General features: G+C 38.5%; 1 long non-coding RNA gene across 1 annotated transcript in view; it reads right to left on the bottom strand.

Annotated features, from left to right (window-relative positions):
* The window catches only part of LOC150086417 (uncharacterized), an 85,138-nt gene that overhangs the window by 19,600 nt on the left and 39,767 nt on the right, over positions 1 to 25,771 (bottom strand). Inside the window, exon 2 of the long non-coding RNA XR_016546852.1 lies at positions 8,691 to 8,759. This is a non-coding gene — a long non-coding RNA (uncharacterized LOC150086417). The remainder of the gene's footprint in view (positions 1 to 8,690; positions 8,760 to 25,771) is intronic.

Raw genomic sequence — 25,771 nt, 5'->3', positions numbered from 1 at the left:
AATGGATGAATGTTGGTATCCAAAAATGACAGTAGGCGGAGCCACTTGTCATATGAAAAAAATTCCTTAATAAATAATTCAATGCAACCAAACACAATTGTTCTTTGTGCCTCGTGTTTACATCTATTTATAATCTCATTTTTAATCAGACTTGGAACTCGGTCTCTATGCATCTACAGAAAGTTTAAAATTATATAATAATAATTATTATTATTTACAGGATTATTGGTGATAATAATCAATAAAAAGAAGTGGATTTCATAAATATCTAACACATCTAGGGAGAGTTTCAGTAATTAAGATAATTCTAACACATCTAGCGAGTGTTTCAGTAATTAAGATAATTGTAACTGAATTGAGAACAATTTTATTGGTAAATAATACAAACTTATAAGAGAAATATAAATAAACTTAAAGAATTATTTATATATTTCTATTTATTTTTAAAAAGTATTCATATAATCTTAAATTTTTTCTGATTAATATTATTTTTAAACAAAGCCTTTTATTTTCATAAATAATGTTCCTATATAAAATGTGAGCTGATATCAAAATAAGCAGCTACCATACATCTCCACTTGTGGTGATGTATGTGTCTTCATTTTCCTGACGTTTGTGTTTATATATTTCAGTTTTATTTGGTCAGCGCCCTCTATAATTTGCAGAATTATGATAAATGAAAATATAGAATTTGGGATTATAAGAAATAAGCGCCGTCTAGTGGTTGAAGGTTTCTTCTTCTGGTGACGTAATTTTGTGTTTATGTATTTCAGTTTTAATTGGTCAAAGCCCTCTATAATTTGCACAATTATGATAAATGAAAAATCGAGCTTAAAAAAAATCGTCTGGGCCATTACGTCCCTAGAAATGAGAAGGTACCAAAGAGTTCCCTCTTATTTCATATCACGTGATCCGGGGATGGTATGACTGCCTTAAATTTAAGATCCAATTAAATATATCATGTGTCTTAGATTTTCCTGGTTCGCTACGCATCTCCACGATTTCTCCCCTCACCCGTACAAATAAATCAGGGTATGTAACCCCTTACCGGACTTGACGAGAATGTCCAGTGAAGAACGCCCCCCTTGGCAAGTCGAGTCCTCTGGCGGCATAAGAAATCATTTGAGCGAAATTGATGGCATCGTCGGCAACTTTGATGGGGCCAGCAGGGGGCGTACTTTTTTAACAGTCGGCGATTTAATAAACAGGGGGATCGCTAGCCGGACAGAATTAAAAAGTAGTTTTGGTTAAGAAGGAACTACTGATGGAGATAATGAGTCCACATTTGAAACAGAAGATTCTGGAACAAAAAAAAACAAAAAATAGTACTGCGAGCTTTCTGTAGTCTTCTGCCATTTTTCAATATAAAATTCAAACATCGAAACCAATTGTCCATACCTTGATGGGGGAGGAGGGGGTGAAGGTTCCATGAATGTTTATTGGGAAAGAAAGTCCAAAAGTGTAATTTTTTAATGATGGCTAAGCCACTTGTTGGGTATGACGTCACGTACATAAAAATCGGCCGAATTCCTCAGTAAGTGGGGGTGCTGTCCTGGGTGGGTGGGTGGGCCTCCTGGCCATCACACTTCCAGGAAAGCAACGACAGACTTCTTCGTAGGACTGCGGGCACATCTGATGACGAAGCTGTCAGAGATCACGTGCCCGACACGGTGTTCCATTTTTTTTTTTTTTTTTTAGAATGGTACCGCCACTTTGACAGGACACAGACGCATGGAAAGAAGCATACAGACCTGCTGAATCTGACCGGATGTTTCAAATATAAAAAAGAAAGTCATGATACTGCGCTACAGTGCCATCTGCATTGTTATGATGGCATAACAATGCAGATGCCACTTGCAATAGAAAATAAGATGAATCCAGCATTTCATATCAGGTTGTAAGATTTAAACAGGATTTGATACAACCGTGTCAAAAGTTAACATAAAAGTCATTGAATGGTTGAAGAGATCATTAAACGTTCAAAAAAAATCATGGATTTTCAAACGATCAATGACCTTCTTGAACGTATAATGACCTTGATGGTAGATGTGGAGTCCAATCCCAAAGAGGATTCATTAAAGAGTGCAATTGTAGTTAGCATGGTCTGGGAAGGAAGAATAGTGTTTCTCCGTGGGATACAGAAAACCCACGAGGGTCTCCCGTTCCCCACATATACCAACTGATATTTGTATAACTTTTAATCTACAGAGGATTATGCAAATGTTGCAGAAGAATTACGTCAGCACGCGAATGTCTTCTTAAAAATCTGTAAATAGATTTCATGCTTTGATTTAAAATCTGTAAATAGATTTCATGCTTTGATTCTGTTCATCTGTTGTCACTGAAAGGGCGGCTTCCGTTTTTTTTGCTGTATCTCACTGAGCCCCACAAGGTTCTACATTAGACCCTCATTTCTTCCATTCTACTCAGTTAAAATCGAACTGCAACTGTTCAGAGGAACTGAAGCTTTTCAAGTTAATTCGACCTCTAACAGAGTAGAACTTCTAACCACGTGATTACTGTGGCATCACGTGCTTATACTGAGGACTGCGCAGATGATAACAAAGACTTCCAACGAATCTGACAACCCCTGTCGTTTCAAAAGGATAAATGGCCGTAACGGGTCAAATAATTTCTCCGAGCCCAAAAACAAGTCGGAGAATTTCCTGACATTTTCGTGTTCCGGACGACAGCGGAGGGGGTCACCGACACGAGGGTGACACGTCTTCGAAGGGACGCCTTGACATGTAGCAGCGAACGCAATATGTTCCGCTTATTACTGCTCATTGGCGACAGCAGTAAATCTAACTTATTATCACTCGTCCTGCGCACAAGAGAGGCGCATGCGCGTTTAAACGCATCTCCATTTGAGACGCAGATCCCTGGGGAGAGGCCCCTCCACTTATGGATGGCCGCCGTGAAAGATTTCTGCATCTGAATCTCAAATGACACTCCCTGGGACATAACTCTCTCTCGTCCCTCATTTTTTTTTATGAGTTCTCCCTCGTGGACTTTTCTCGTCGCGAGTTCGACTCAGATTCAGTCTGTCACCAGATGGCTTCTCTGCGCATGCGCACATTCTCTTCGCGATCCTTGAAAGGAATAATAATGAAGAATAAAAGACGTCTGCATCTTTTTCCACGAGGGATTGCAGGCTGCCCGCGTGGTCATTTTGAGAGACTGGTGCCGCCCTCTGGCGTCGTTAAGTGACATTGGAGCGTGCGCGAAGTTGAGCCGCAACCGGTGGCTAATTAGGTCCCTCGTCATTAGCGCTTCCTTCTCCAAAATTGTCCGTTTTTTTCTCTTCGTTCATTCGTTGTAAGAATGCGGTTTTGGACGCCACATGCTTCGGGAGTTTGGGAGGCGTGGAAAGCAAACCGCATTAGACCTTCATTAATCTTTTTGCGCCCCCCCCTCATCTGAGCCTCCCCATCTCTGCACCCAACTCCATCCGCTCCTGGTAAGGCCAAGTCATTAGCACTGTCGCAAACGCGAAACCACAGCAGAAAAAAAAAAAGAAAAAGCAAGATCCCTGTTGTCCCCTCGACTTCCGCCCCTTTCCTTTTCCTTTCATCATCTCCCCATTTTTCTGTCTCCCTGCCATATTTTCTCATGCTCTCTCACTTTCTTTCTGTCATTTTTTTCTTTCGTTCGCTCTCTTTCATGCTTTCAAATTCTCGCTCTTTCCTTCTATCTCTCTCTCTCTGTCTTTCACTGTGTCATTTTTCTTTCCTCTCACCATTTTCCACTGCTTTTCGCTCATTCTTTATTCTCTAGCACTCTTTCCCCTCTCTCTCTCTCTCTCTCTCTCTCTCTCCGTTTTCCTTCTCTCTCTGCTCTCTTTCAATCTTTCTCTGTTTTCTTGTCTTTCTTTCCTTCTCTCTTTCTGTTCTTTTTTTTTTTTTTTTTTTTGTTTTCTGTCAATCTGTTTCCTTTTCTCTTTCTTTCTCGTACTCTCAATTTTTCTCTGTTTTACTGCCTACTTCCTTCTCTCTATCTTTCAATCTTCCTTACCGTCTCTCCTAACTCTTTGTGTTCTCTCTCTCTCTCTCTCTCTCTCTCTCTCTCTCTCTCTCCTTTCTTTTCTCTCTCCCTCTTTCTCTATGTTCTCTTTTGAACTTTATTTTTCCTCTTCTGTCTTTCTGTTTTCTTTGTTTTCTTTTCTCTCTTTCAAACTTTCTGTGTTTCCTTCTGTTTTCCTTCTTTTTCCTTCTCTCTCTCTGCTCTCTTTCAATCTTCCTCTGTTTTCTTGTCATTCTTTCCTTCTCCCTTTCTGCTCTTTTTTTTTTTTTTTTTTGTTTTCTGTCAGTCTGTTTCCTTTCTTTTTCTTTTGCGTACTCTTTCAATTTTTTTCTATTTTATTGCCTACTTCCTTCTCTCTATCTTCCAATCTTCCTTTCCGTCTCTCCTAACTCTTTGTTCTCTCTCTCCATTTTTCTCTCTGTTCTCTTTTGATCTTTATTTTTCCTGTTTGCTGTCTTTATTTTCTTTTCTCTCTTTCCTTCTCTCTTTCAGTCTTTCTCTGTTTCTTTTTCCCTTTCCTTCTCTCTCTCTCTCTCTCTCTCTCTCTCTCTCTTTTTTCACTTTTCTCTTTCTCTCTCTGCTCTGTCTTTTTCTGTCATTTTTCTTTACTTTTTCCATCTCTGCTTTTCTCTCATTCTGTTCCACTCCCCCCCCCCCGCTTTACATTTGCGTTTTCAGCAGATTTCCCGCATGCGCATGCAGCAGATCCACCGACACAAATTAGAAATGAGGGAATGTGTAAAGGCTCGAGCCACACCCGCCACTCGCACCGGCCAAAGCTCGGAGTTAATCGTAAAAGCGTGGATTGAACAGATTTCTCTTTAAGAAATTGGACGGGGTGGTGTTGAGGAAAGCAGCGGAGCTAACTCTGTCATCGGCATTTCTCTCGCACTGGGTTGAACACGCGGCAATTAGACGACCGAATTAGAAAGCGAGCGGCACCGTTTCTCCACACCATTACCGCAATAAATTATCGCCCGGATTAGCCCCGCGGAAGCGAGCCAAGAACCGCTCTATTTTTTATCCGCCTAAAATTAGACGGTGTCTCCAGGGCGGACGAATAATTCACGTGTCCAACGGCAAGGTGCTCCGCCTTTCATGAGCCCGGCGGATCGCTACAGACAGGCGCACAAATACCGAGACTGTGTACACTGCCTGGCCAAAATATTAGAAGCTCTACAAAAGAAAAATACGCGCTACCAAGAATTAAAAACATCCACCAAACGTATACACGCCCTTGCCAGAATAATAGGAACCACTCCAAGTTACTCAACAGCGAGTTCGATTAGCCACAGATTTGCCAAGTGGTAAGGAGGGTGTTTTGACAGCGATCACTGAGTCATTGAGAGGGGCGGCGGGCACGCCCTGTTTACTGCGGTTGTCAGGGAACAATCTGCCACCGCATAAACAAAGGCCCTCGCAACCCATCATCGCTTGGAGCCGTACCCTTTGTCCGCTCGCAGATCTGGCGCCAAACTGCGACTGACCGCGCACCGAAACGGTTCCGTGACCGGCCTCGGGTGGACCCACGTGGAGCGAGCGGGGTCAAGTACGCCCGATACGGCCCAACTGTTTACGTAATTCAATACGAAGCCTCTTAGGGACGACAGCTCGTCCCGAATTGGTCATCCGGAATGTCTCGATAAATAAAACTCTGCGGGGTTCAAAGGTCAGCTACGGCCTCCCACTTTACACCTAGATCGCGCACGCTTCTCGAAAAGCGTGGCTTTACTATTTTGCCGCCGCTAGAGGGCGCCGGCGCGCGCCGGTGGCTCCAGACTGCCAGGCAGGGCTTTTGAAGTGGCGATTTCCGTGTACGGGGGTAGGGCCTGCGCGTTCGAGGGCAATTATCGGCGCGAGGAATTAAAGAGAGCCACGCCACGGACGCAGTAATCAGAGAAAACTGATAAACATCGTCGGTGGATAGCGTTTCACTGCCGACAGCTGCGTCAGCTGCTTTGCGAACACATTACGGCCCGACTGACGGACGTTTTATGTACACACGCGCGCCGAAGGCATGCGAGAATCGCTGTTTTCGAGTGTGCTTTAAAGAGTTTTATAACTCGGCATAAAACGAGCCGTTTCTCGTTTTACGATGACCCCAGACAAACACGTCGGAAGGGGGAAAGGGACTACACGCTCTCTCTCTCTCTCTCTCTCTCCTCTCATCTTTCAGGTCGACCCGACGCCCAGAGACACGCTCTACAGGAACGAAACAGCTCCGAAGGTCATTTCGTGACATCATATGACTCCTTCATCGGTTGAGGCAATTGTGACGGTAGCGCCATCTACTGACACCCCGAGACACTCAGGAGAGTTTATAATGAATTTATTATTTCATATAAAAACACAGAGATTGTGTGTTTAAAGATATAATTAAGTTGATCGAAGATAATTAATTAATTTTTTTTCTTGCACTGCGGGACGACCTTGTATTCTCTCTATCTTGTGATCTCCTTTGACCATGTGGTCAAAGGAGATCACAAGATAGAGAAAAAACAAGGACAGCGCCGTATTTAGAAATCACTGGCTTGAACCCCGGCCCCTCAAAACAGGTGTACGCGCTTGACCATTCGACTAAGGTGCAGATTAAAACTTGGAGAAAGAGAGAAACAGAAGAAAAGACAAAGAAAAACGCGAAAGAAATAAAGGAAGGATAGAAAATAAAAGAAAAATGGAATGGAAGAAAAAGAAACAAGAGAGGAAAGAGAAAAGGAACGAAAAAGAGAGGAAGAGAAAAGAAAAGAAAACATGGAAATAAATAGAGAGGGGAAAAAAAGGGAAAGAAAAGTTGAGATAGGAGTAAAAAATATAAAGATATAAAAAGAAGGAAAGATAGAAAGAAATAAAATATAAAAAACGAAAAAACGAAATAAAACAGAAAAAAGGAATAAAAGGAAAAGTTAAGATAGGAAATAAAAAATACAGATAGGAGTAAAAAATATAAAGATATAAAAAGAAGGAAAGATAGAAAGAAATAAAATATAAAAAACAAAAAAACGAAATAAAACAGAAAAAAGGAATAAAAGGAAAAGTTAAGATAGGAAATAAAAAATACAGACGAGAGAGAAAAAGAAAGGGAAGAAAGAAGAAAAAAAACGATAAGCAGAGAAAATAGAAAGCAGATGAGAAAAATGAAAATAAAAGAGAAGGATAAACGGAAAGAAAGGGAAAAAAAGGAGAAAAGGAAAATGGAAAAAAAAGGAAACGTGGGGAATAAAGAAAAAAACGTAAGAAAAAAAATGGAAATAGAGAAAAGAAATGGAAAAAACAAATAACGAAAAATAGGAAAAAGAAAGATAAAAGAAAAAGCGAACGAAGGCAAGAGAGAGAACCAAAGAAAATAAAGATAAAAATAAAAAACTGAAGAGAGAAAAAGGAAAGAAATAAAACAAAACAAAAAAAGAAAAACTGAAATAGAGAAAGATAAATGAAAGTTACACCTACGTACAAGTGAACGAATACTCCACGAGACTCATGCATTCAATTAAAACTACCACTCTGCTTCTTTCACTCAATTTAAGTGACAGATGGAAATTTTTACACTTCAACTGGAAAAGCTGAACACTCATCAATGAACGTACCAACATCAGTGATAATCATAAAAACTGCTGCAGCCCAAAATCTTCTCTATTGGACAATCATTAGAGCTAATTTGCATATTTCGAAATGGTCTGTTTTATCCATAAGTAAAATTTCCAAGGAAAGATCGGTTGTGGAGGTACAGTACTGCCATCTATCAGTTATAAGACCAACTACGCATTAAAGTAACAAAACTTCAGAAATAAGTTTCTTAGTCATTAGGGGGAAAAAAGAGAGAGAATGTAAAAACCACCGTTGTTCAATTAAAATAAATCAGTTTAATAGATGTAACAGCTAAAGAAATGTTTGAAGTGTTCATCCCGTACAAAATGTACAAATTAATATTACTTAGCGTTCTTTGGGAGTTTCACCATGCTGCCATCTATCCGAAAGCACGTTAACTATTAATATTTTATTTATTCAAAATTCTTGAAGTTGTCCAAGTTTTAAAATTATCACGATTTTTTTAATAATCGTGTACTACGAATTATGGGAAATTAAAGCTTGCAATTTCATTATATGAAATATGATTTAAATATTTATTTATACTCAATATAATTAAATATTTATTTAACCAATATAATTAAATAATTGCTAATAATTTAATTAAATAATCACCTATAAAATTAATTAATTATGAAAAGAGAATCTCTGTGATCAAGGCGGTGAGATCTTTGAATCACTAATTAAATTATAAACTTTGTTTTTCAACAAAGGAGTAAAACACTCCATTTTTGGAATAGAAATGCGTGTCCCTCCACTTTCCTTTTTAGTTTGTTTAACCTAACCTCTGTAAAATTACTGCCGTGCTACCTTAGTATTCAGATTTTTTTTGATTTTTTTTTGCTTTCCCCCCTTTCCCTATTAACTTTTCTGCAAGTAAGCGTGGACGATCAGTATTAACATAGCGAATTGGACAGTGCTGCCATCTCTAGTAAAGAATGCCAACTGCTTCTCCTTTTACCTAGGAGGTCAACGTCATCTCATCACAGTTCTCATGCACGCCCTCTGGGTGGAGCTACGATCACACAGGAGCAAACTGGCAGACTCTTAACAAGATCATAGGAGCAGGTGATTATACTTACCGTCTATGGTACTACATTTCTTTAGTGACTCTCCACGCCATCTAGCGACGCATACCGGATGCACTTCACCTACAGAAAAAAAAAAAAAAAAAAAGGAAGTCAAATAACTATTTTTTTTTATGATGCTCACGCAAAATACTAATTTTATAAAATTCAGAAATATGATTCAAGCTTCATATGGATTTACTTTTAAATAAACTGTAAAAATTATATTATTTATTTATTTGTATTATTTTACAATACTGAAAAATTATTCTAGCAGTATTTAAATAACTTTTAATTAAATAAACACATCGGCATTTAGGTGATTTTGGCAATTTAATTTTTAAATAATTCTAAAATAAATTTTAATAATAAAAAATAATAAATTTTGACTAATGACAATAATAAATTTTGAATAATAAAAACGAAAATTTTAACAATAAAAATAATAAAATAGTAAATTTTATCAGGTGCACTTGCGAATGTTATTTTGAGAATACTTTGTCTAAATCATTGATAAGAATTGGTGGAGTGCGAGCCATATCTACCCCTTCCCCCTTTGTTTTTATACTCGGAAGGCAATTAATCCTTGAATATGTTGTCAACTTAGTTATTTTAAAATGGCATCTATTTATTCTCCTCAAATATTAAAGATTTGAGTCAAGATATACACTATCCTCCCAAAATATTAGAGAACGTACCTTTAGCGGTGTGGCAGTACTGCGTAGCACGAATTCCACTAGTCGTTTGTGGTAATGTTATTCCAGTTCCCTTCGAGAGTGATCTTTAGACCAAACCTGTTTGCTTCCAAAGTCTATTTCGCGTGCATTGTGAATATTTGTGCGATCACACAAATTCTCCCAAGGACTCATGTCCGGTGGCTATATGGACATGGCAGATGCTTCATATAGCTGGCAAATTCCTTGCGTCCGATGTTGAAGTCGATTGTCTGCAACGTTGCCTTCTGATTTCTAAGTAAATGGCGGGCCAAACATCTGAGGTCTGTTCATGGATTATCTTCTTTTGTTCAGATTTTATTTTCGTTGCTGGTGTTTTGTCCCACAGTACCCAATGATTCTCACCGTCTGTGTCGGTGCACGCACTGTTGCTCATAACAATGTTCTGCTGCATGAGCTCCTTTGATCATTCCTCTCGCTAATGTTGGCTGCCTTTCTCACTATACACCTGTGACTCCACTCCGCACGAGGTAGCTATACAAATGCGCAGCCTTCTGCGCATGTGGCATTTCTTCAGAAGAACTCCCCTGTCTATCCCCAACTAAATATCATATGAATCTCCACACTAATTTCAACCTTGCGCCCGAAGTTTACTCCCTCTTTTGAGCACTGAATAAACATAAAATGGCAATAATTCTATAGCTCAGAAAACCGAATTCATTGAGAAATACTGTATATATATTTACGATGCTACTTTGTTGAGCACCTACTAATTATTAAAATTATATTTCATTATTCACAATTAACAAAAGATTTAATTTTTTCACAGTACACGATTACAAGGAACTGTGAATTTTATTGCAGCCTTCGAAACACAATACAGTACAACAGTATGCCGAACTTAGTCAGGTATTTACAAGTTTGTTTCCCAAAGCAAAGAGTTCTTTTCTGGAACTCCACGAAGACATATAAGGATTTTTTCATAAATAACAGAAACCCCATACATTTACTTAATTATCGGTTATCAGTGCACAAACCAGTGCCCCAACTGACCTTATATCAGCTGGGTTGTAGAATTTGTGATTTCTCAGGCAGCCAAACTACATTGGGGGAGACCGCTATTTATTTGTGTAAAATATGGTATGGGAGTACGCAAGAGTGTGCTAGAAGCATTCAGGGAAACTGCAAAGATCTTTTCCCACTCAATCTACAGGAGAATTTTTATAGCATACATTAGCACTATCTCAACCCCAAATTCCTTTCTTGTTTCCATGTTTTGACTTCAATCCGTATAGGGAACATTTAATTTGATAGAATTTATACCAATAACTAACCATCAGGCGCTAATATGCTACTCAAAAAAAAAAATCTAAGGTACGGACAGTATCATAACTGACTAACAAGGCTAAACCAACTCCCCCTATAACACTAAGAAGTGTCAGAGCAAATGAAAACGTCCGAAGGTCTTGCAAGCGAATTTGAAAGTGGAGTTCAAGATTGTGCAAAGCGCTCCTTGTGCAAATCTATTTGTGAAATGGCGGGCAATTCTTGCTCAATTATTGACATCAAAATATGCAAATAAAGCAACTGCCGTTGTTATCTTTGCAATGAAATCATTCAAATAAAATAAGTTTAAATGTTTGTAAAGTTTTAGGGACATGATTTTTTGATCCATTATGTCATTGACTACCTAAGGGCTTACACTCATTTTTATAACAGATAAAGTGAAAACGGGTTCAGAAGGCATGAAAGATTAAATTATCCTATGAAGATATTAATGGAATTTAATTATTTCTCAATCAATTCTCCAGAATTTAACTATTTTAGCATAGCTCCCTCTTGCTACCTAATACCGACATGATTCGTTAGACAAAAGGGGGAAAAATGGAAGTCCATTAAAAATTCTGTAGTCCAACAGAAGTCCAATTGGGTATTTTATTCATTTACATACTTAGTCGCCATAAATAATTATTTTGGAAACTTTCATATAAAATATTAATACTGAATAAAACGTATATTTTAAGAAAATATCAGAGAATAAATTTCTTAGTTCTCTTTATTCATCCAGAACGAGCATAGTTTATAGAAGAAAAAAAATATCATCATCAGTAATAATAATAATAAATAAATAAATTTTCTGTTTATACTCCGGGACGACCAAACGGTCAGAGGAGTTCACAAGATAGACAGAATACAAGAAACAGCACCGTATTCAGTAGTCACGGGCTTGAACCCCGGTCACTCAAGGCACGTGTACTTATGCACCCGCGCGCCTGACCACTAGGCTACGGCGGCTGTCTTCTGGGCATATATATATTCCCGAAAGAATGTATATATGCGCACAACACGAATTCACAGTATTCTCAAAATTGAATTAAATATATATATTATTAATCTCTTCAAAATGCTATATAAATCTATATCTCCAATTAAAAAAAAAAAGAATAAAACTCCCTCGAATTTACTCCACTTCAAGGTGCCCCGCAGGGATCATCTCTTGGTCCTTTTATTCTGAAAGTTAATCAACGACTTTGACTACTTGCAGTGATTGCATTTCTTCTGTTTAAGTCTATCTCGTTGTCCCAACTGAAATCACCGTTTCATCCAATTTCATTATTATCATTTTTTTTTTAATCCTCTTACTGTTATATCTATTAGCTAATTTGTTATGTACTTCATACTGAATTTGCCTTTTCGCGTACACGATTTTAAAATAAAGAGTCAGTGGTTATTACACTAATTATGTTTTATTTGAAAAGTTATTTGAAATTATCTTTATTGATTTAGTACATCTACTATATACTGGATGTGGTCCTTAGCAGTAGTTTAATTGCAAAAAAAGCAGTAATGACAGAACACAGAAAGATTCCAGTTACTCGTTATAAGACCTAAGTGTCTATTTCTCTTCTAAATGATAGTTTCAACCCTGATATCGTTCTAACAAGCTACTAGACTAGTTAGAATGATCAATAGCTATATGTCTCATGGTGTACCCTGTCCAAAGTGTTTCCTGTTTCTTTTTTTTATAAGTTCAGTGACTTAACTACCCCAAAAGTTATGACACTGATATTTCTCTAATATAAAAAAGAAAAGAAAAGGAAGAGAAACAGAAAATCGGAGAAATCTCGCTAAATAATAATGTAGTTAACTGTCATCCAGAAACAATATACAGGTTGATAAACACGGCAGGCATCTTAGCTACTAGTATATAAGGATATGCTTCAATCTATAATTTGATTAAACACTTGTAAAATTAAACAGTTGCAATGTGAAATTAATAAAAATCAAGCTTCTACCTTGTCTCGAAAGATGGCGACACGTGTCGTTATGTCATCCGTTGTGTGGAGACCAAGGAAACAAGTAGCTATTTGTTCCAAAAGCGGAACACTTGAAAATTATTCATGCTGCTGGACACATGACGAGGCATGAATCACACTCGGCTGATTACAGCATTCTCATCCTCATCCTTGTGGAATGCGAACTATTTATTCTAAGTCCTTGACCGTATATTGACCTTTACGTCACTGTCGGTCTCTTGGTGATCTCGATGGAAGGCATCACCGCAACTCAAGTAAACAAGCAGGGCCCCATAGCAACACAACCCTTGCTGTCCATCAAGGTTCATCCACGATCCTTGCTGGTAACCCCGGCCTTGACCAAGCAGTGACCTGGGGGAGGACTTAAATGAACCGGAAACAGTGGGATGGAGCGCACGCTTTCACATAACCACCTTGTTCAGTGTTCAACGGAGAAGTCTTCGCCCCTTTCCTTCAACGTATTTAAAATGCCTCGAACTGACGTCACTCAACGCTGACGCACACTGTTTGAAGTGCGTACGAAGAAATTAAGGAAAAAAAAAAAAAAGCCAGGAAGGCGCCTCCAGGGGTGGCCTCGAGCTGCACTTTTATGACGTCAGCATAATTCACTCACTGAACAGCTGACGAACTGATAAAACAATATTTTAAGGTGGTTTCATTGTCGATAGTCTTATATCAGTAATACGATTAATGGCCACTGTTATATTTGGCATATCCAAATCACAGATCTTTAAATAAACACCAATATCGGGTTATTTACTGAATATATTAACATTTTATGAAAAACTCATTGTTAATATTCATCAGACTGGAACCAAAGTGCTGGCAGAAAATATAGACTTCTTACACTCAATATCTTGTAATTGGGCTAATTTTTTGCTATTTTTTCGTTATAAATAAACATTGCTATGAAAATTACTGCTTTTAATAGCTGACTGATCTCCAAACGACAAGAGCTTCTGGCATTTCTCGCGCTGCGTTCAGAACGTGACGTGACATTCTTTCCACTAGAAGAACGCTGGAATGTTGACTTATGACGCATAACTATTCGTTAATTAACTGGGGCCTGAACCGTGCTTACATGTTAACAAGCATAAATTTATTTATTTTACATACCAGAAACGGGAATGATTTACTCAGACAACGAGATTTTCAGGTATTTTTATTTTTCTGAATAGTTAAATTCTTATAGCAAACGTTGATTTGTTATTATCGGTTTAATTTTAATTTTCAAACTAGTGGATATTTCCTATCAGTTTTATATTTATAAGTATACCTGGGTTTTTAATTTATTAATAATCATGTTATTATTATTTAGTATAAGGTATAATTATTAATTTTTTGGTGTATTATGAAAAATATCGATATTTTGGATGATTCGAAGTGAATGCGCATTGTAATTCAATTTCTGGCTAGAATGCGCACTTCTGTTTAATTTCACGGAAAATATTAAAAAAGAGTGGTTTAAAGAAAGTTTATAATTTTAATTAGTAAATAAAGTATTATGTTTTCTAAACTAGTGCATTTAAATACTGAAAATTTTAAAACTGAAGATTGTAAAAAAAAAAAAATAAGAAAAACTATCGATATTTCGGATGATTCGAAGTGAATGCGCATTATAATTCAGTTTCTGACTGGAATGCGCATGTCTTTTTAATTTCATGAAAAATATTAAAATACTGGTTTAAAGAAAGTTATGTTTATAATTTTAATTAAAGTATTCTGTTTTCTAAATTAATCATTTAAATGTTATAAAGATTTTAAAACTTGACAATTAATGTTTTTTATTTATTTTATTTTTTATCATCTGTAACGTAGTTAAAATAAAAAAATACAGTATATATATATATATATAAAATAGCATTTTATATCAAAGCACAATTAATGATATTTAATATTTTTTCTTATTTTCTGAAATACCTACAAAACTATGATAATCACCGATAATTACTCTTTCTTGTAGTAGTAAGGTGCAACAGCCACTTAGAAAAACCGAAGTTTCTGGGAGAAAAAAATCATACCGACTAACCACGGAGGGGGGAAAAAAAAAGCCCATGAAAATTCTTCGCGTCACTAACGGATTCGAAATCAGATCTTTTCTACCCAGTTTGGGGAGAACTGTGATTGTATAAACTGCTACTCGTTCTTAACTATTATAATAATTACTAGGGGGGGAGGCTTTGTCCCTTGTTCGCAAGCCCGCGAGCACGCTTTTCTACATAAAATGTAGAGGTATGACTTAATGTAGAGGTATGACGGAGTAAGTCAAATCTTTCTACCTGTCAAAACGCACTGATCGATATCTAACCAGGAAAAGACCTATTGTAATTATTGACATGTGCATTTGTAGTGGCGTAATTGCCCTGTCCACTTGTACCACGTGACCCTCATCCCTCTTCTCCCATTAGATACTCCACCCCCACCACGCGGCATTCTCAAGGTTGAATAAATATCACTATGTAATCATTGACCTGCATCTACACTTAGGCAATGGCGTTTTGCTTCGGGTTCCATAATGCATGAAGAATATTGTTGCATCGGAAAGAGCAGGACCAAAATATTTAACTAAAATATTTACAAAGCATACAAATATTAAACTTTTCACAAAAAACTAAACTATTTACAAATATACAAACTATATCGGGTCCCTTCATCAGCTAACATTACAATGGAACATCTGTTATGTTATGTTATTTTGGGTTTTAGGAGCATTAGCAACTAAGGCCATATTGCTCCGGGATATGCGATGGTCATTCCCTGACCTTTCTGCATCCTCCGTATTTGGTGGTGACGGGCTCGAACCCAGGTCTAATCAAGAAGCGTGTGCTACGCACTGCTGCTCCTTCCCACCTGGCTACGGAGGCGCCAGGTACAATGGAACATCAAATGATGCCGGCGTGGTGGTCATGTATTAGACAGTGAAGCATGTGCATGAGTTTGGTGAACGTTCTTGAGGGAGTTATGGCTCGAATAAGTGACTTAATTGCCCCTCCCGTTGGCTCGAATAAATATCACTAGGAGGAAAACTTTTTTAATGTGTAGAGAGATATACTGGGTAGCCAGTTTATTAAGGAGGCCAATTGCACTGAGAAAAGCGTCAAATCTTCCACATCCCCCAGTTGCTTCACTGGACGGCGGTGGATTTTTGCGGGGAATAAATCGTTCTATTTATTCCTCCTTCTCCCCACCCCACACCCATATGTTCAACCAGTTGAGCTCCGGTGATTGCAGACGAGTGAAGTATGGTAAACTTCACTCTTCTAACCATCATGGTGCTTTGACTCATGTCAAAACACCGAGATACCTTCTGGAAGTAACCGTTGTCAGGCGGATAAACTGTGAGGATGAAGGCATGTGTCTGGCAACAACGTTCAAGTAGGCTCTGGCATCCATACATTGAAATGTCAGTATTAGGACTAATACTGACATTAACGCTTCCACCAACAGTCTGCAGTTTTTGCCACCTGGCACAATACATCCATTGATCCATGCTACTGTCTCCATACCCTGCTCTTCCTGTCAGCATGGAACAACTGAAACTAGGATTCTTTGGACCAGGCGACCATTTCTGCTCTTCAGTGCCCACCCTTGGTGTGTAAATTCTTTGCCACTATTTGTTGGCACGTTGGAGCGCTGTCCACATGTAGAGAACAGACTCGGAAATTGTGAGGTGGATTTATCGACTTCGATGTTGTTGTTGGGTTTTTTTAGAAGCAACTAAGGCCATGTTACGCCGTGTATATTGTCTGTAAATTGCGTCTGTTCTGATGTCGATTTTTCTGTTTGCCGGACGAAAAACCCGGGTTTCCGGGGACCATTCTACCCTCACCTGAGACCGAATAACTCAGTCACATTGTGAAAAAGGCCCATAAAAATTCCTCCCATCATCGACGGGAATCGAACTCAAGTTTTTTCCACCTGGTGGGAGGAGGACGGCGATCCCACCAACTGTACTACCCATGAGGGATTTATTCACGAAGAACCAACTTTTCTTCTTCCTTATTTGTCCCTCCTATTTTTGTTTTCTAGTAGAACATTTATTTCCCGAAAATTACAATCTACAGAAATTCAAACTTAATGCCAACAAGTTAGGCTTCAGTGATGGCAAGACTACGCAAGAAGTTGGAATATTGATATAGAATTAATGAGAGGAGAGGGATCGCTTCGAGAGAAAAGTTTATCCTATTTATTTTCATTTATTTATTTTTTTGAATATAGGAAAGAGATCACCATCTCTGGCCCAAATTATATCCGAAAATAACACGTCACATGCAGGCTACATGGTGACATCAACTTCTCTAAGTGGAAGAAAATCAGACATTTTCGTAGTCCTGAATTACAGAACCAATCTTCTACTACAGTCAAAGCCTGGGCAACTATTACGATGTACAGTATTCAGTTTGTTTTGGATTAATATGTAAGATGGTCTTTCCAGAAGTTTCGATGATAATATTTGGCAGTATTGCCAAAAAATATCCGATTCTAGAAATGACTCTGAGCGAAATTGGATTCTGTACGAAAGTTTTGGATTTTCCATCCGCACAATATGCAAATCGGCTCATGAATACGCACATAAGATTTTTTTATATGCGTATTCGGAATTTGTTTGTCACAATTGCACAGAACTTTGTCGCGGAAAAATCTCTTTAATCTGTTCCAGCAAATTCATTTGTCTTTGTTTCTGTCTAATTCTAAACCTCATTGATTTCCTTTACCAAAAAGTATAATTTTTCAATCTGACATTCCCAAAGGTTCCATTTGGTTGTTTAGATTGATCAATTTGCCTATTATCCGGGATGAAAAATCAGATCAGTCAATTCTGGCTCAGACTAACTGACTTTTCTAAGAGATAAAGCCATGCAATTACCTTTTTGACTTATACAAAAATATGCTATAATTCTTATACTAAAATTCCAGATAATTCTAAACCCTTGCCCAACAATTCGATCTTTTCCTTATTATCAACTTATCACGTAAAGTAGATGACCGAAATGCTAGCTGTCTCCTCTCTCACATTAGTTCAAACAAAGGAGACACCTCCTTTGTTTGAAACTACTCTTTTGACAAGTTGAACAGCAAGTCATTGATGCTGGTTATCATTCATTGAATATTATCCAATTTCCCCCTACTATTCAACATTTTCGTAATGTGGGGAGCATGCAATGTTCAACTGAGATCAACTATCTCAACAACGGTATAAAAAAAAAAAAAGAAACCCACAAATATTCCTTGAATCTGATTGGGATTCGAATCCAGGTCTTTTACACCTTGCAGGGTTTAAAACTGGAGGAATGCTACCGGGCTCTGACGTTGGTGTAGGGTTTCAGGAGCATCAGCGACTAAGGCCATGTTGCTTCGTATATAATGTCTGTTTGCGTGTGTTTTGTGATCTAATTTCCGATTGCTGGACCCGAGTTTCCAGAAGACAAAACCATGAAACACTCGCCGGAGACCAACTAACTCAGCCACGTTGTGAAAAAGGCTCATAAAAATTCCTCACGTCATCGACGAGACTCGAACCTTTTTTGAGCGGTGTGGGAAGACGACAATTCTAACAACTGTGCTACCCATGAGGGCACCAGGATCCGAACTTTCTGATATCAAGATTATTCGAGATAATTGTAATCTTTCTTTTGAAAACCCTAAGGAGTCGACAGCACGAATAATGAAGCACGTTTCACATACCAATAATTTGTTGTTGAGAAGGGGTGGAACTGTACCACGAAAGGGTCACTGTATATCTTACGAATGACCTTTACCCTCCTCTAGAAATTCTCTTTATTTAGTTTCTTTGGAGCTTAACAGACACATAACCATCATTAACCCCTCTTTTATGTCGGCTTTTGGTGTTTTTTTTTTCCCCTTTTGCTTCAAATACTCTTCTATATCCACCCTCATATGCAGGTATTGGCCAATTCTAAAGTAAAGGAGAACTCCACTTATTGATCATCAGTATAATTTCTTCACTGTCGATACACAGAAGTTCTGGTCTATGCTATTCATTTTTTGATAAATTCCAGGGAGTCATTGTCATGTTCTTGGAACCATTCTATAATGATTCGGACTTTGTGTACCGGCGCATTATCCTGGTGGAAGTAACCACCTGACTGAGGATAAAGTGTCAGCATGAACGGATGCACTTGGTCAGCAAAGATGTTTAGGTACGATGTGGCATTCAGACGTGAATCTATGGGTATCAATGGACCCAACATGTGCCAAGAAAACATTCCCCACACCATAACACTGCCCCCACCACCTTGCACAGTAGTCGTCAGAAGACATGGCGGGTCCATGGATTCATGTCGTTTTCGCCAAATTCTGAGCCTTCCATCAACATGATTCACCAGGAACTTCGACTCGTCAGACCAAGCAACTGTTTTCCAATCCTCGATAGTCCAGTGCTGGTGCTGCTGTGCCCACAGGAGGCGCGCTCTCTTGTTCTTCATTGATAACAAAGGTACGCGATGTGGCCGTCGGCTGTTGTAGCCCATTCGCGACAAAGTGCGATAGTGGTCCGTTGCGATATTTTGTTCTGCGTACCAAGGTTGTATTCTGACGTGATGTGCGACATTATGGCCCGTCTGTTTACTTGCACAATTCTAGCCATCCTCCTCTGACCTCTCTCATCAACAAGCGATTTTCTTCCAGAGGAGTGCCGTTGAGAGGGTGTTTTCTGTTCGTTGCACCATTCTCGATACACCCTTGAAACTGGTGCGTGAAAAGTTCAGCAGAACTGCCATTTCAGAGATGCTTTGTCCAGCACATCTTGCACCTACTACCATGCCACGTTCGAAGTCCGTTAGATCATTACTTTTTCCCATTCTTGCTACGGTTTGTACGCTTAACTGATGCTAGAAAGGTTGTTCGGTTGCATTTTTATCCACAACTGTGGTCATGTGACTTGCAACGTTCTGGGACAACCATTTGTGTGCACAGCAGGGGTGTACCTAATAAAGTGGCAGCACAGTGTAAGTCTTTTTCACCTTGACTTGAAAAAGACTTACACAGGTTTTTCACCACTTTTAGCCGCCCTGTCCCTTGCTTCCACCTGACTCCAGTTTTTGTTTCCCCAAACCAATCATTTAGAAGCATTTAACTTTGGTTCCTTTTTTTATTGGAACGATCGAAGTGTTTGAAGCAACATGGCCCTGGTTGGATTGTTAACTACCTTTCTCACCTTCAAATCATTAGCAGACTTGCATACAGCTTCCCGTGCTCTTCATAAATGATATTGACCATCATCAATATCGTTTATGAAAATTAGAAATGTGAGGGAATCAACGCCAAGCCCTGTGGAACCTCAGTTGTTATTATGGTTCGTTCTGGAGACTGACAATTCATCCATCTTTTAGCCAGGCTACGATCATATTAATAATTCCAACTTCTTCCAGTTTATATAGCAGCCTTCCTTTAGGGATCGTATCAAAAGATTTTCAAGAGTCTAGATATATACAGACTGCAATTAGTTCTCTTACTGTTTAGTTTTTGATACAGTTACATCTCCTTAGCGAGAACCAGATTTAGAATATTAGGACTCCTTGTACACTGTCGAACATGCTTGGATAGGTAGCAATCATCCAGTTTGTTCAAAAAACTATTACCATGCAGGATATTTGCGGTCCACATGTTCCAGCCTATAAGAGGTGGGTTGAAGTCGCCCATAATGGAACAATCGTACTTAATAGTCTGTTCAGTCTACCTTAAAGAGGTTTTTTGTTATATTCCTCAGAGCCATTTGGCCTGTAACGAACCCCAACTCTCATATCCCCCTTATGGCAAGTCATTTCACACCTCATTGACAAAATATCAGAGAAGGTTCTGGTTACCTTCAGGCATTTTTTGATCAGAAGCATCACTCTCCTACTCCTTCGACCTGCCCTAAAAGGTAAAAATGTGAACTGCAGCCATTATCAATCCACTGCAGGATGGAAGTCTCCTCAACGATTCATGTTGAGGGAAATAGACCATAATCAGCCAAGCTGATTCAGTGTGGGTTGGCAGATCGACCATGTTTAGAATTCAGGTGCTTGAATCCCAGTCTACTCAAAGAGCGTGTGCTACTGTACCCCACTGCTGACCACTCGGCTACAGAGGTCTCCTTTATCTCTTCTTAGCACAACATTCACCGAAGTGAAATTCTTCATCTCAATGTGGTATACTGTCTTTAACCCTTAACACCTTCTCAATGGCATTAACAAAAGCTCTTTCCCCACCTGTTGAATTGATCACCATCTTTGCAAAGTAAACTGTCCACCAAATAAGGTTTTACTCTTGAACTTGAAATTTAGTGGAACAGAAAAATAAAATTAAAATTTTCTCTTTCTGTTCTTTGGATGTCTTGCTCCATCTGTATTCATAAAAATTACGAACTTCAAATATACAAGTAGAATGTTAACAAGTTTCTCAACCGTCCCAACCCTCAACTTATACACCGTACACTAGAGTACAAATTATTAAACCTAAAACCTATTAACTTAAACATAATATCCTAATTCACAAAGGTCTTTAGGTTTTTTGCCATCTTTAATCTGGAACTACTAGCCTATGGCCAGGTCTGCTTGTGAATACAAAAGGAAGTCTTAGCTTTATCAGTAAGAACGCGTCGATTTGTCTTTTAAAGTGAACGAGGTTGAGCGCCATCTCAATTATTGTGCTTGAAAAGTACCTCTATGAAATGCTTCATTAAGAACGCAACTGAAGATCTCTTAGCCCTTGAAGAAAAAATAAAAACTTCCTTTGCAATGGCGGTTAGTGTCCTATTGTTTGCTGCTAACATGTCAGGAAACAAAACACACCTGCCCCGTTGACCAGGAAGTGGATATTCGTCATGGTTCAGAGAACGGCAGGTTAAGTGGCATGTAATAAGCAGATAGCTGAATGGTAAAACCACCCACAGAAATTAAATGCCGCCTTAAGGGGGAGACCCTTTCTTCCACACCCTAAATGGATCTGGGTTACAAAAGCTTATACACACACACACACACGCAAATGTGATTCTATATTAATGTGTTTTTTTTGGCAATTTTACTTTGCTTTTTTACTTTATATATAATGTAAAATCAGAGAAGAAAATGGAGTCTGTATATATTTGCTTTTAAAAATATCAAAATTAAAAGCAAATTTATTACCACATGATCCGGTTATGAAATTACAGATTTATAATTTAAATAACATTAAATATAAAATTTCTTGACTAAATGTCTAAGAGTATGAAAAAGGTCGTTTATGCATGGATAAAATGCACTTCTATCATTTCTGCTACCCAGGTAGTATGTATGCATCGTTATGAGTTGTCAAGGTATTGCACTGCTTTGAATAAGTAACGCTTCACCAGTGGAGAAGACTAATATTACTTATTCTCGGCGGATACCACCACCCAGACAGCACCGTTTCAAAGCTTGTTGGCTTATCATCGGTGGGTGGGCAGATACCCTGTTATTGCAATAGTGACAGCCCGGTTATGAAGTATAACTCCACATATGAGAGATGCTTGATGGTGTGTGTGGTTTAATCTAAAAATATTTCTTGACTAAATGTCTAAGAATATGAAAAAAATGTTTGTGCGCTTCCATCATGAAGTTATACTTCATAATCGGGTTGTCACTATTGCAACAACAGAGTACCTGCCCACCCACCGATGAGTAAGCCAACAAGCCTCGAACCGGTACCGTCTAGGTGGTGGTACCCGCCGAGAATAGGTAACAACATTAGTCTTCTCCACTGGTGAAGCGGTACTTATTCAAAGCAATGCAATACCTCGGCAACTTGTTGCGAAGGTATTCACAGTATGAGATACATATAATTAAACGATGCGTGCATATTGCCTAGGTAGTAGAAATGATGGAAGTGCATTACCCATGCATAAACAACCTTTTTCAACATTAAATATAGTTTATAGTTAAAAAAGGTGGATGATAGCAGGCACGGCCAGACTAGTTTAATCGTAACTCAGCGTAATGACAGAGATGGAAGTGCCAAGTTGTTTCTCAGTGCTTCTTAAATTTTTAAAATTTTTCGAGAAGGATAGTCAGTTCAAAAAGCAGGAAAAGAAAAAAATCGTTTGTGGGAGGCCACACACGTGGATGAAAGATAAAAAGTAGTGAAAAAAGTTCAGATAACACGCACTACAAAGGAAAACGGATATGCGCCGATCGAGTACTTTTGTACCATATTGCAGTACTACTACTAGCGACCCCTCTTGGTATCATCTGAAAAAAGAGATAATATGTATGTATTTGAGTGCATTTTGAATCTAATACGGTGATATGCCGTTCTTCCATAAAGATAACAGAGTTTGCAAAGTCACTTCTCTAAGGTTTTGTAAATGTTTGTTATTTGGAAGAATTTCAAGTACCTCCGATATAAATCAATCAGCAATACCAATCACGATGCTCTTTAATACCAACATAAAAATTAATTGCGAATAATTGAACCGTTGTGAGTTTTGTGCATTGTACAATGGCTTGACAACGATTGACATTTTAGGAAATGAAAGTGTTTAGTGTGCGTTCTGCAATATCGGACCAGATTACCTCGAGCGTTTAACAAAGGAAAGAACGCACATTTCTTTTCCCAGATGACAATGCGCCGAACGAAAAATCAACTGCGTCATACCATGGCCACCTGATGTCACAGGCAGAGCTGAGGACGCATGCGCTTGCTCCATTCAAGTAACCTTCATGTGTAGATGTGAATGGGGCCCTCAAACGTTGTACTTCGACCTGTAAACAGGCACCAAGAAGCAAGTCCAACACAACAAGCGGTGACCTACTTTTCAGAACGGCAGCAGATGGTTTGTGGAATGTTTTTCCACATGAAAAACGAAACAATTTTTGCAATTCAAAATTACCTAATCATTCATTCTCTGTCCAACTAGTTCCTGGTCATTCTAAGTCTCGTTGTATACACCCTGTGCAGAAATATTCTTAACTTCTGCAGATTTCTAGAGTTTAGCTTCTAGGGTTAAATATCGAAAAATATTGGCAGTCTTCAAGAAATACCTACTTATTTTATTTTGTTTTCCAACTATTATTCATGGATTATGTCTTCGTAGAAGACATAATCCATGAAGACAATAGTGTTCACAAGTTTGGGAACAAGGATGTGGACTCTATTTATTAGTAATTCCAATATGAGTTAAAATAAATAAGTGAAAACTGTTAGTTAAATTTGTCGCTGAAACCAGTTCTTTAGAATATGCAAACCGGGAACTGTATAAGAAGTTTTGAGGAGGGCTCTTGATTTTGGAACGAAAGCTATATTTATAAACCAAATATAGAAGACTAAGGGTTAGTATTTTTGTTAAGACATTTAAAGTCATGAGGCGTCATTGTAAATTGCGTGTGGTTGGTTTACCTGTGTGCTTGATATATAAAAAAAAAAAAAAAAAAGTTTCAGGGAGAAACAACTTCGCCCGCTACAAACAGCATGAAAAAAAGCCTATTGGAAAAAGAGCGACTTTGATCACTTTCTGCAAGAGCAGTCATCAGTTCAATGGGACAATAAGCAGAAGAGAAGGATTTGTCACCGTTTTTAGGAACTGGCTTAATGTGAACAAATGTCCATGCAGAATAATAAAAAAAAAACACCAGCAAATTAAGAGTATAAGAAAGGTACGAACACGTTAAAAGTGGAGACTACGGGAGGGGTTGACTAGAGTGTACTGAGTATGGCAGGAGGTGGTTTACCATGAACATCTATACATAGATGAAAAGTAGGATGCTAGTAAGTCGGCTTTGTCTTTAGCATAATGCTCTTCAATAGACCCTAGTAATACATAATAGAAGAGATGATTTCCAGAACTTGGCTCGTGTGTTTCACCACGTCAAGCTTGCAATAAGCAAAGTAGTGGTACTGCACTGGATGATGAGTCATCTTCCACCTATTGCCTGGTGAGACAATGGGGCAGCGTTCCTGAGTGATGAGGACGGCATACCTGGACTCTTGCTTTCCTTGGTTCACACTTGGTCCGGCCTCCATATGCAAGGTCAGCAACATTAGGTGCAGTGTTGCTGACCTTGCATATGGGGATATACCCAGGATTATTAACAGTCCCATCATAGTGAAGGTACAAGCAGAGAATTTGGTTGTCCCCTGATTCACATGTGGGATCCGAATATCAGTTCCATTAGCATTTTAGAGCCGTAGCTGTCACCTGGAAGAATGTTGCATTCCATTACTGTAATAGCCTATCTAAATTTTATTGTACATTAACATGTATTATAAATTAACCATGAAATAGATAATGGCAATGAAGGGTTTGTTTCGAGGCTGACTGTTTATAGAACGTAAGAAATTAGTGCTTTTTTTTTTTTTTTTTTTTTAAGCAAGGGAGCCTACAATGTGTATACCTTTAACTAATGCACAAGGGAGTGTCCTCTGAACTTCAATTCAAGCCGACTGCAACAAATGATTTGGATTAATGAAAGATCTTTCTTTGAAATTTACTCTGACAATACAAGGGTTTTACCGTCTGGTGTTTAATTGGGAAATTCCGGTTTCGAATCCCCCCTTAATTGGCCTCTTCAATCAGAATTGGTTAACAGGGTTTTGGATGGAACAGGACTTCTCCTTTTCCTCCTCGAGTTACTTCAGCATTTTCGGACTTCATAACATGCCAATGCCTCTCCAGTCCTTAAGGGAGGAGCTGAAGAAATGATGGGCAATTTTAGACCAGCGAGTGACTTCTGTGGTTGATAAGATTAGTGAATTATGGTTAAAGACGCAAGATGTAATGAGATTATAAAACAGTTGCAGTAAACATCTTTGACATTATATATTTGGATTTTAGTATGGCTTTTGATGCGGTTCCTCATTAGAGATTATTTTATAAATCAGAGTACGTCTGGTTGTTATGGAGTTCTAGGCGAATTAGCAACTTAGGCCATATTACGCCCTATATATAACGTCTATAAATTGCGGGTGTGCTATTTGCTGGGCGAAAAACCAGAGTTTTCGTGAGGGAAAAGAAAAAAAAAACCATGCTACCCTCGCCAGATACCAACTAATTCAGCTATGTTGTCAAAAAGACCCATAAAAATTCCTTGCGTCGTTGATGGGATTCGAACTCTGGTCTTTTCCACCCGGCGTGGGAAGGACAGTGATT

Source organism: Mastigoproctus giganteus, chromosome 4 (assembly GCF_048544385.1).
Source record: "Mastigoproctus giganteus isolate SK-2022 chromosome 4, ASM4854438v1, whole genome shotgun sequence".
Lineage (NCBI taxonomy): Eukaryota > Metazoa > Arthropoda > Arachnida > Uropygi > Thelyphonidae > Mastigoproctus > Mastigoproctus giganteus.
The sequence above is the reverse complement of the archived record's forward strand: the minus strand, read 5'-3'. Positions and strand labels throughout refer to the sequence as shown.